We start from the raw sequence: 12,831 nt of genomic DNA, 5'->3' as shown, positions 1-12,831 counted from the left end.
TACCAAACATTACCGCATAGCACATCAATGTGCAACTTGGGAGGACTCCAAGGGCAGCCAAAGAGTGTCAGTTTAACAGTTTAAGAGTTCTTATATGCATCTTGCTTGATCATTGATACTTCTCCACTTGAAATAATATGAAACCTCACACGGGTCTACTCCCAAGCATCTGTCTAGTGTTTCAGGCAGGTTTTGCAGTTTGCCCTGAGGTCCATTTTGCTGTGGCTATGCTACCAGCGGTACCTCTGCTAAGAAGTTTTAAGCCACCTCTGAGTTTTTGTAGACCTGTGGTTTGTGAGGTGCAGATATCTTCCTGAAAAGTGCTATCTCCTCTCATAGATTGAACCAGATCCTTTCCCTCTGTCTCTGCAGGCCTGTGTGGCACATTCAGTTCTGAATTAACAGTCAAGCTTAGGTATTCAATAGAAAGTAGGCAGGCTGTATGTACTGACATTCTTGGAGCCCTCACAAAGGCCGTGGACGTTTCATTTTTTGGCTCTGGTGATGTTTCCAGATACATTGACAGTGACTGCTCCATGCCTGCCCGCTTTTTGGTGAAGGCAGTCAGCAGAGACAGTTATAAATTAATTGTAAGCACCTGAAAAAACACAGGGAACCCTATATCTGGAGTGTTCTAACTAAGTATTTGGATGCAGTACACGGGCTGAAATGGTGCTAATCCACTATAAGATAGGATATGCAGCTGCCTAGAAGGTTTATCTTCCCTCTATTAAAGGGACAGTGGCAAGTACAGTTTACTGTTTTTATCTGTCATTATTTATTCTCCCTCTCGGACATATTAAAACTTTTTTTTTTTTTATCCCCCATTCATTATATCTTTTCCCATTGATAAACACCAGCGTTTCCCCATCATCTCTGTTCTTCATCAAGACAGCAGACTTCATTTGATCTTGCTTGGGTCAATGTTTCTAAGCACAGCACACAACCAGGAGGTTGTATGAAGGCGTAACTGGTGGATGGAGAAGGGGGAAGCTCAAATGTCACATAAAAGGAAGATGAATATGTTTTTTCTCAGACATGTGGTGTTGAAACAGGGTGCCTGAGATCAGTTTTCTCTTCTCTGAACCGGGTATCAGCTTTCAAATGTATGAGAAACATCGGCTTTGCCTTTCATCAGCGTCATTAGGGAGGTCATTATAAATTAGGCTCTGGCTTGGAAAAGCAGGACTGCCATTTTGAGCTCCCATGTGAAGAGCATCACTGGGGGCCCACCATTCTCTCTGACTGAAATCTACTCTGTTCATCAGTCAACAATGCTGAGAAATGTGAATAGAGATACAGCACAAAGCAATTTTGTCCGTGCCTTGGCAGAACTTTAAAACTATTCCTTAGCACCAGTAAACACAATGGTCTCTTCTCAAATGCTACATCTGTGCTATTGCTGTGTTGACTTTACTGCTCAGCTGAGCCCAAGAAGCTCAGAAAAGAAAAGCTCCTGTCCAGTGTGAATATTCAAGTTAATCACTTATTTTTTTACATTTCTTTCAAATGTGTCTTTCACAGGAGAAATCTACTGATGTGACTAGCTCAGCCTGTATAACTAAACAGGGCTTTTGCAGAGGATGATGTTTAAAGAGGACAATGATTACAGGGTGTCCACAAAATGAGCAGGCTAAACCAATGATAAATGCTTATTCTTCTATACTTCATTGGTTTAAGGTATTTAAAAAACATGATTAGGTTCTACAGCAAAGCAGTTCTCAGAACAAAGCCTGGAATGGTGGCAGAATTAGAGCAGATAAAAAGTCCCATGTGAATTTTGTTTCCAGTTGCTCATTATCTCTGTCCCAGTGACCTTCTCACCACCTGGCATGCAGCATGTTAATACTTTCTGGATATGCTTCAAGAACTTCCTTGCTGCAAATAGCATCAGATTCTTGTTGTCAGTGTTAACTTGGGCACCAGTATGTGAATTATACTAATTGGTTGCCACTTGTTTCACAACAATTTTCCCAAGGCCTTTTGAATAGCCCATAGTCATGCCACCAGCATCCCTCACTGATGGCGCAGTAAAGTCATAACATATTCCTCCAAACAAGCACTGGAATGAGAAACAAAAATCCTGTTGCTTGGTTGCCAACAAGTTTTCATGCTAAGCAAACCTCCCGTGTTCTGAGTGTTTCTCTGACTCCATTCTTCCTTCACAGGACTTCTCAGTGTGAGCTTCAGGAACAGTATCACAGATGCTGCTATTAGTCAGCATAGTCAGCATAGTCAGCCTTGAGAAAAATCAAAATAGTCACCATAGAAGCTCATCAGGAAAGCTTTTGAGAACCACACAGCAATCTTTAATTGGCTGTGGTGATCAGGCTGGTAGTCTCTACTCTTCCACATGCAGAAAGAAGTCCTGATCAAAGATACCCCTCAATACTTTATCTGGATTGATTTGACAAATTTGAATAGCTTTGGGATATTGTGGGCATCAGACCGTATCTCACAATATAGTCTCAGTTTGGATCTATCAGCTTAGACACAGGAGAGGGTTATCTGGAATTGACTGGACTTGCTCTTAGAGGCTTGGTTCTATTACTCATTTATCTGTGAAGCACCAAATAAGCTCTAACATCTGAGATGAGAAGGCAAAGGCACAGCAGTGACCTTTTTGCATGACTAAGTGCTAAAAAAAACTCAGCCATTTCTTAAACAAACTGGCATTAGAGAAAGGGCTGATGAGAAACGTGTCTTGGAGTTGTTTTGGCAACTAGGAAGTTGCACAAAATTCTTTTTATATTTCCAATACAATAAGGGGGAAAAAGGAGGGCAACAGATTCAGAACTACAAATTCATGTTCTGTAATGGCAGGGGAGAAATTATTTGATCCTAGATAGGGACAAATGTTGGTTTGCCATGGAAATCAGCTGTGCTTCATAAAATGAACTTTTATGGAAAAAAGGCTGTTATGGCCTTCTTTTAATAAGATTACGGATGGATGTCTCTGTTGCTCTCTATCAATCCAGTTACATGATATTTATCATATATATCATATATATATGCCATGATATATATATATGATATATGATATCACATATGTGATATATGATATATATATATCATTCGGTTGCATGACAGTTGCAATTGTGCTCTCTTAAAACTGAAAGTACCCATGGTCTGTAAACAACTCTGTTCTCCTGATCTCCTGTGTTATAGCAGCACAGCAGCCATGCTTCAGTTAACGAGAGCTTTGACTTTTTTGACTGGAAAGTCTCTGGACTCTCTGGACTTGACTGGATACTCTCTAGATTATATGCAGATTACAGTGCCCATAGTCCCAAATTTCAACATCAATTGAGACAGAAGTAAAGTTTTCAAGGGTTCACTACGTAAAGTGAACCTGGAATTTCATGTTTTTTCAATGTCAGTTCTAAATCCATTCATATTCTCTGCACACTTTAGATTTTTCTCTTTTGAGTCCAGGATGCATTTCCCTGGCTGAGAACAAAAGATGCTGCCCTGAAAGCTGTCAGATGTCCTATTTGTAGTACCTGAAGCAAAAAAAAAAAAACAAACCTCTCTGTGTAAACTATTTTTCCTCTCAGATGCAGAAGAGATTACAGGCCAGATTCAGATGCATAAAGACTGAACGAGGTCCATCTCAGAAAAGTCAAAGTTGTCTCCTCTCTCCTAAACCTACAGCGATCAATGGCTAGCATGCCTGCAGCTGAACAAAGACACACAAAAATACTTTGAAAAATATGAACTATTTTTGTTAGCCTTCCCTAAAGCAAAGGGAACTGATAAAATTCTGTTATTTTTAATTTGAAGAATGGACGGTTGCTTGTTGATGAGGCTGAGTGGCAGAAGAGGTAACTGAGAGAGCGGTGGAAACATCTACTCCTGCTGTTAGAGTAAACACAGCCAGTGACGTGGGTAACAAGAGCGTGTGAGGTGCAGGCAGCCATGCAAGTAAACACAGGAATGATAAACGACACGCTATGAGATTAAATACAAAAGGCTCCTTAAGCGCCAAGGGCTGCGGTGCCAAGCTCCTGGCGCAGAGCTGCTGACCTGAGTGCTCAGCCAGTGCTGCCGTGAATGAATACTGAAAGAAAAGGGTCAGCCAAATGTAAGCTCACTGAAATGCAGTCACTTCCCTCAGAGGTGCAATTTGATGACGTTCCAGAGAACACAGGTTTGTGCATACTGTCCCCTCCTCTGGCTTGTGGGGTGTACTGTGGTTTTTTTGTGTGTGCTTTATTTTCTTCTTTGTTTTGTTTTTAAATATTGCTTCCTATCTTTGGAGTTTCCGCAAAAATAGAACCAGGGAAATCACTTCTGTTCTTATCTGAAGAAGGGTGGGATTCCGCTCTATTATTGGACAAATTGTTTCTTAAAAGCCCAAATGGCTTCTTTGCTATGTTTTGATAGCTTAGGAAAAGGAAGGAAGAGAGCAACAAAGGAAGGAAAGGTAAGGGAGACACCCCAACGAAGTGCCTGTGCACAAACTAGAAGCTTCATCTTGGTTGGATCGCTTTTAATTCTCCATCACAGAATATTTTTGTAAATATTGTCCTGTCTCCTTAATACAAGTTGCCTAAGGTGACAGAATAAGACGTTCAGCCTTAGAAAATGTCTGTTGCTGTTCTCCTCTAATGTGGAAGAAGGCAGTGACTTGCATGGGTTATGGACTGCAAAATGGTCCCTTAGTGCTTGGTGGTAGCAGCCCATGTGTGTGCAGACCCATAGTAGCTGAGTGCCAGCAACAAGCTGTGTGCAGGTACTTAACCTTTTATTTTAAGTTAATAGCTCCATAGAGGAAGCAGGAAATGCTACCACAACATGTGTGACACAGCTTGCTGCACCACTAGGGCAGTGCTGTTACCACAGCTTCAGCAGGACAAGCAGAAGGACTTTGAGAAGCCCACAGCACCCAGTTCAGACCTGTGGTCTGTCCATTGGCTCTGGGAAACATGAGCTTCCTTGGCTCACAGATAATGACAAAACAGAGAGCCTGGCTGCAAATGCTCAGTGTCATAAGGTTTCATAGACTTATACAGGCAAAAGCCATAGTTACCTTTTTTAGGCTCTCCTTTGCTTTCTTCCACAAAAAAACAAAACAAAACAAAAACAAAAACACCTCTGTTTTAGCACAGACACTTTTCTGGTTAAATGTTACTAGCCAGAATAATTGCAAGTCCTGCTGTCTGGAAATTAAGGCAGTTTTCCATGCACAGATTTGGAAGGTTGACTTTACAGCTAATGAGAGAGCGAGCTATGAGGTGACAGCCTGAGCAGAGCCCTAACAAGAACAGATCTTCTGCCCTGAGTATCCTCAGTCTGGTCCTGTGTATCTCTGGAACACAGGCTGCCAGTCATGCTGAAGCGTGCCAAGCTGTCTGGAAGTTGTGATGTGGAAAATCTTGGGTCTGCAGAGAGGAAAGGCAAGTGTCTAATTTCAGTGTTCCACTGAGCTGTCCCAGCTCTCGTCCAGCCTGAGACGCCTGAATTTAGGAGTTTGCTCTGGGCTGCTTTTGGTAGTGAAACCAGTTATGCAGAAAGTAAGGCTGACAAGTCCGCATATACCCTCCTTACTGGTTCATGCTGGGGTAAGCCACAGGAGGGCATGATACCTGTCATGCTCTGGATATATTCACAGTCGGCTTTTACAGGCACAATATTCCACCCAGGAGGGGTGGCAGGCAATCAGCCAGCAGATCAGCTAGGGCTCAGACACTTCACACTCCTGCTTGCTGATGTGGCCCATCAGTTCTTCCATGACTGGGATTCAAGCATAAAGTAAACACATGAGAGACCAAGTGCTCTCAGCTCTGAGGACATTTTTGTTTCACCACAGCTATCCCTTTTTAAGCATGTAAGAGAGATTCGTGCATCCAGAGTTTTTGCAGGCAGTCAGCAAAGTACTTTACAAAACTGAGGCAGAGCAGTGAACCTGCAATTTGGGAAGGAATCCAAGTGCATGAATCCTAAAGAAGGTAATAAAAGAGCAGCTCCTTAGTGATGAAAGGGAGATGGGGGGAAGGAAAAATGTGAAAATGAAGATTATTAGCACACAAGATCCTTCATTGTTCTGCACTGAGTGCATCTGCTTTTTGCTGTGCCTGACATTTCACACTGGGCAAGTGAGCTGAAAACACAGTTCTCTTGCTCAGAATCTATTAAGAGCAATAAAATGATAATTCTACATTGCACAGCAAGCTATACTTTTGCCTCTTCTGGTTGTGTTTCTTTTGCTTTGTTTTTTGCTTGTTTGGCTGTTCTCATTTGATTTTAGCTAGAGGGGATGTGAGGTCTCAGGGGGCTGCCCTGCTTTCCTCGGCATTACACAGATCATCACAGAAATATAATTTTAGATCAGACATTGCATAAGGAGTTGATTTACCCCTCCTATCTTTGATGTAGAGAAGGGTGGTTGTACCATTAATGCCTTTTGCATCACATTAGACTTCTGAGGTGCTTGGTGAGCACGCAGAAGCGGCTTCTCCCTCCCACTCATAGTAACCTCCTGCTTGGGCTCTTGGTGCTGGGACTGAACAGGCCATAGCTGGGCTAGAAAAGGGCCTGGCTGAGGCAATGCACTTTAGCTCAGCATGGGGGAACACCCATGAGATTAATGCACTCTGCTTGTGTGTTGTCAGACCACCCAGCCTGGTCTGGAGCTATCACACAAGGCAGATATGGTTAGAGACAGCACAATTAACAGCGAGGCAGAGCAGCGATCCCCTGATCACATACCCTGATCTTATTCCCCCGCCCCCTGAGTTTCTGAAGTGCTGAAATCTTTTCTTTGCTCTTTCTGGGAATACAAACCACATCCCCTGACTTATTACTTTCGAGACCTATTGATATTTTGGGAAATTCCACCACACCTAACTCACAGAGTTTTCTGTATGTATTTTACCCTCGTAACCAGTTTCCTTTCCCCCCACCCAAGGAAGGGTGTGATCTAGCTCCATGACTTTTAAAGGCCTTTTCAAATCTGTCTGAGGACTGTGTGCCTTCTGTGACATCAACAGGAAAAAAAATAAAATAAAAAAGAGGGAAAAAATAAAGCGTGCAAACAATAGCGTTAGAGTAAATATTATCTCACTGTGATTAAACCCCAGTGCCTCAAAATCAAAGAGCATGTGGAAAACCTAACCTCTTTCCTTCAGGCAAGCAATTAAAACTTAATGAAAGGAGACTGGATGATGAATGTGTAAAAACTGAAGGAGCAGAAGGAAAAAAAAAAAAAGGAAGGATGGAAAGAAAGAATCCAGAAACTTGTGTTTTGAGTTCTCAGTTTTCCATTTTTTGGCATTAGTGAGCAGCCTTCTTCCAGAGAAATTTTCCTTAAAAGAACCTCTTGCTCCCAAATTTAACCCTTCCATATGCAACTCTTTGGGGAAACAATCACAGCTTGACTGTCAAGAAACTATAGCTGTGTAGACATAAGACTTCGGTATTGTCACAGACTTTTGTGTGATGTCTTCAGCTTTGGAAAGTATGACTAATTGATTTTAACATTCAAAACTTAGCTGAACTGGGATGTGTTTTTCTTCTCCCAGCTGTCTCCAAAAACTCTCCACAGAAGGGAAAGCCATCCTTTCCTGTAACTTTACCATCACCCACCTGGGTTACTAAACAGCAGCCACAACTTGTGACGATGCCCCAAGAGTTCAGGTTACTGGGGGAAAACAAGCCTGGGAACTTGTGTCCCCAGGCACCCACCTGCAGCCTGGCAAGGGGACAAGAAGCCAGAGCTGCCTGGAGATCACATGCTTGCAGGACAGGCAGGCCTGGCTGTCAGATGAGGCTTGGCAGGTCCCATCAGGGTCTTCTCCAGACCACTGGGCACTCACCAAAAGTCAGCAAAAAGTCACCAAACTACCAGCACAGCTCATTTTTTGGCAAGCTGACATTTTCTAGGGAAGCATTCTCATGGAGATGCAAGAAGGGAGTGTGTTTTAGCCGGCTGTCGTTACCACACTTGTTCTCAAATTGAAATAAAACTTTAACTGTATTCTCGATTGCATGAGAGATTGGTTTGTGGAGCTTAAGGGCTGCAAATGAGGTAAACCAGGATAATAAGACAGAGAGAGAAAAAAAGAGAAGATATCTGCTTGTAAACTAGGCCCTTCTGTAACAGTAAAAGTTGATTTATTACCCTAAGCTTTTTATCTGGATGTAAAGTCCTTAGGAGAGAGGTATTCATGAACATACCTACTGCAAACTGCATGTCAAACAAACAGTGTACACTTCCAGATGTTTTATACCTAACCCTTTGGATTATATATATATATATATATGTTTCAAAGACAATCACAGAATCTTCAGTCTGTGCTTCCCCCCCTCCTGCCCTCAACTAAGCAAGACATTCACTGGAGGAATTGAGATAAAGTCCTAGGATGGTGCAGCATTTTCTGAGATTTGTTGTGACCAAATGATTCACATTATTGCTCCTGCTAAATTTTTCAACCTTGCTGTGAGTGAGGCCTGTTTAAGAAAGGACCTCTGATGTGCTGACTGCATTTCTGTAGAGTAAACGCCTTCTTATTACTCTTCCTTTCTCAGGCAGCCTAATCCACTCTGACTGTTAATGAAGCACCTTTGAAATAAACACAAAAACAGAAAGGCAGGAATAAGCTTCATCCCTACAGAGGAAAAAAATAAAGTTTTTGTCATGCTAAGCACTTGGGTTTCTCGGACTGCAAACTATAGCTTTAGCAGTCCTGTTTCTTGTCAAACACAAACTACGTCCAAATCCGCTGTGGAAAAATGAACTCCTTAAAATTAAGACAGTTTCCACTACTGTAATGTCTAGACCAACAGGCAAATGAAAAAGGTCACTTGCCAAGAGTAGCCTGTGATAGACAGGTAGCAAAACTCAAGGGCTGTACTCTTTATTGCTGTAAAGAGACACAGCTTCACTGATACTGAGAGCTGCAGCCATTTACAGGCAGCAAGGAGTACCTTTAAATGCAGATTTACTTAGCAGTAGCCTGACTTACAAATATTTATGGCATGTATTCAGCAATATTTTTGGCAGTACAGTCCCAGAGGACTGTCTGATTAATCCTACTGCAGACCAACTATAAAGCATATTTTGGCAGTTGGAGTACGGTTGCTGATGAACGTCCACTGCTTTCATGGGTGTTCAGAGAGCATGTATTACATAAAGAAGTGTCTTGAAAAGTGACTTCCAAATTTATGATTCCAAACATCACTGAATGTGAGCTTTTAGAGGTATATGCTCTCTCAAAAAGTTCAGCTATTTCTCTTCATCAAAGGCAGGCAGAAGTAGGAACTCTCAAAGATGCAGGTTCTCCAGCTTTGTCACAGCTAAAGCAGACACCTGTGCACACTGATCTTTGTGCTCCAGACTTTAGGGACAAACACATGCTTACCTTCTATTGGTATCAATAGGACTTACGCACCTAAGTGTTTGGGATAAGCTAGTCTAAATAAATTAGGCAAAACAAAAGTGACTTTTGCTAGCTCAAGCTGTTGTGTACTGAAGTCCTCCCATGCCCCTAGCATCTTTGGTAATGGCATTGAGACACGGAGGGAGCTCTATGTTTCAATTATGTTCTTCTAGTCTTTGCATGCAGAGAGACACCAGGCTGTTTGCTATTTCCAGACACTAAAGATTCCAGATTCCTCTTTGCCTGCACTCCTGTGCAAGAGCAGGACTGTAGGCTTGCTTCTCTCAGAGCACTGCCATGAGCACATGCTCTTTGCAAGATGATGAATATAAGATTGTTTCTTACTGTGTTTAAAGTTGGCCAAAGAAGCCAAACAGGGACACCCCTTCCAGTAGTGGAGCAAGGAGGTTGTGAGTGACTCAGAATTTCCTCCTCTCAACTTTTACTTGGGTCACTAGTCAAGCCTGACCTTACTGCAATGACTCTGGTATTTGTAATGTTGTAGAGCAACAGGTACTAGGCAATTCAATCACATAAACTTCTCCTGAGACACCACACGTAGGAGTTCAATGTTCAGCGATAAGTTATCAGTGCAAGTATAATCTTTTCTAACCCTGACTGTTGCCATGCTTGAGATTATGAGATTCCAAAGGTGATTTCATACAGTGTTACAAACTGGTCCCAGAGTTAATGCTGAATTCACAATAACACTTCATATGACTTCTCCAAATGCTAGCCTGTGTCCTGCAGAGTGGTGATCATTGGCTTAGAAGGGCTGCAGAACTTTTCTCCTGTGCTTGAAGTTTTTCCTTTGCAGGAAATGTTTCTATGAAGCCTTACTATTAGGCAGCTCTACTCTCTAATCTGGTAGGGCCCCCTCTGATCATGTCGTTAGATAGCACGGCAGTATTTTAGACAACTAGCTCTTGATGAACAGGCTTACAGCTACATTACTAATGAGCAGCTGTTAGCATGAAAACACAGAAGTTTAGAAAACACGCAAAAAAATGCATGCTGTTAGCTGTAACGCTTTGTCCTGGCTCCTCCCTCTGAAATAAGTTCTGTAACATTTGTATGGCACAGCACCTCCACCTGCAAAATGGGACTAACAGTACAGTACCTTGCTATCCTAGGAAGTCTCTGGGAGGCTAAACAAATTCTGTCACAAGTTTCTCAGATACCTGGACATACCGAGGCAAATACCACCATTAGGTATATAAATACAGACTTGAGACTCAGAAGCTGTATGCAAGTCTACTGGAGGGCAGGGGCAGCATGCAGAGGCCAGAGTGGGGAAGAGTAGAAATCTGAAAACGATGGTGGCTCTCCAAGTTTTGTGAAGGAGCCAGTCCTACTGCTACTTCTCACTAGTGCTGCTGCTGATAAATGCCATTAGGCCTGATCCTGCTGGGATTCTGCCATCTCCCTCCATATGCGTACAGAGGAGAGAAAATCATGAAACTTCTACTCTAAACTCATGACCATAACAGAGACTTGCACAGTTTTCATTTTGTTGGTTTGTTTCTCTAATATGTTTCTCTAATATGACCTTCTCCAAGGTTTTACAGCTCCTATTTATTTCTAGGTTTGATTGTCACACTGTGATTGCTGAGATACAAAAAAAAAAAGGAAAACAAAGAGTGTGAGGAATAAACAAGACAAAGAGGATTGGTTAGTAAAGTACAGGCAGTTCTTTTCCCTTTACATGGCATGATGCTTAAAGTCTTTCATTGCCAGGGTTACAAGCAGCTTTTCACAAGCATTTCTGGTTGGGAATATAGTATTTCTTCCCAGTGACAGTATTTTGTTTGTCTTGGCATGCAGGCATTGTAATCAATTCTATATATTAAAGCACTGTGCCTTAGCACAAATCCCTGTTTTACAAACCCTATTTACTTAGGTTTCTTCCTTGCCCAACAAATTATCTAAAAATAGATAATCAAGACCTAATACTTTACATCTACGTCATTCCTTTTGGCTTAAGTGAGGTAAGGAATGTAGTTCTTTTTCTCTTCTCTTTCACCAACTGTATGGATCTTTTAGTAAAGAGATAAGTCCCCTTTCTCCTTCCTCCTCTTTTTTGTCTTGCTTGTGAACAGCCAACAAGCCACAAAAGCCTTGTTATGACAATGCCCCCTTCTTTTGCTTGTGTCACACTAGCATTGCCAGAGATAGGGCACTGGAATTACTGGCCAGAGATAACCTCTCCCACCCATGTTCTTTTCTGGTCACAGTAACCCACAGATATTTCTGTTCCAACATACTGCATTTCAGCCATAACTGCTTCATCCTTGGAGTCACAGTCAGTCTGGGTTTGGTTCCAGAAGAGTGGATTTCACCTTCTGATTTCAAGAATACTGGAATAGCATCCTTCGAGAACTTGAGGGGATGCAATTTTGTGGAACATGGGGATTTAGCACAAAAAGATGCTGTTGCCATCAAATGAGGAAGAACTGGGGCATTACCATAATACAACTGCACCCTACAGGAATTAGTTTCTGAAAGTAGCTTTCAGACAAGTCGGACTAAGAAATACTAGCAACCAGCACAGATGTATTTGTTATGCTCAATGCTTCCTATCTTCCCATGGCTCAATCAAAATAACTTTTGTATTCTCCAGTATTTAACTTTAACATGAACGGTAGAAGAAGACCTGACCTTAGGTCAGATCTGTCCTTGGTTTACAGTCACATCTTCACCGAATTTCACACAGTAAGCAAAAGATAGAAATATACAGACATCTAAGGTTAAATTCTAAAATTGCTGAAATCCACATGAATTTCCTCCCTGGCATACAGGGGACTTGGGTATTATCTTAGAAGAATGTTTGAAGAGTGGAATGAAGAATAAAAGAAACTTGGGTGAAAGAACAAAGGGAGGGAATAAGTTTTCAAAATGCTTATGAGTGAAAAAAGGGAGAAGATAACAGACTGAGTAGCAGAAAGGAACTCTAGACCAGAAACAACCCTGGGTTTAGTCACACTGAAAGTGAAGTCAGGAGTGATGGAGAGATGTACTTGGGGTCTCCCACACAAGTCAGTTCCTGTTCCGTTAACACCCTAAGTAGTAATAGGGACCTCAATCACTTCAGTAGATGAAGCCTTATCTGATAGACTACTGCAACAAAAGTAAAGAGTGACAACCCCCAAAATAACACCACCGGGAGAATACCAGGAGCAGTGAAACAGACCCAACTCTGCACCTGGAAGCTATGCCACCTCTGAGGAGTTGTCACATTCCCAGGCAGAACATGAGTATGCTCTGTTTCTTTATTTTCTGTAAACAATAAAAAGTACAGGACTTTTGTTTCCCTATAGAAAAAGAAAGAAAGAAAATATCAGAGCTGAATGAGCAGGTAATTTCTTTGTATGTTAATCCAGGGATATGAAGTATACCTAAGGATGTTTGTCCTAGTTAAACAGTGTAAGTAACTACTTCACATTACCTAAAG

The 12,831-nt window shown here is 41.9% G+C and overlaps 1 protein-coding gene across 2 annotated transcripts in view; it reads right to left on the bottom strand.

Moving 5' to 3' along the window:
• NEDD9 (neural precursor cell expressed, developmentally down-regulated 9) overlaps nt 1–12,831 on the bottom strand; it is a 98,263-nt gene that overhangs the window by 23,877 nt on the left and 61,555 nt on the right. The window lies entirely within an intron of this gene.

This window comes from Anser brachyrhynchus (assembly GCF_964034855.1).
Source record: "Anser brachyrhynchus genome assembly, chromosome: 2".
NCBI lineage: Eukaryota > Metazoa > Chordata > Aves > Anseriformes > Anatidae > Anser > Anser brachyrhynchus.
Note: the sequence above shows the minus strand (reverse complement) of the source record. Positions and strands in the feature narration are given on the sequence as shown.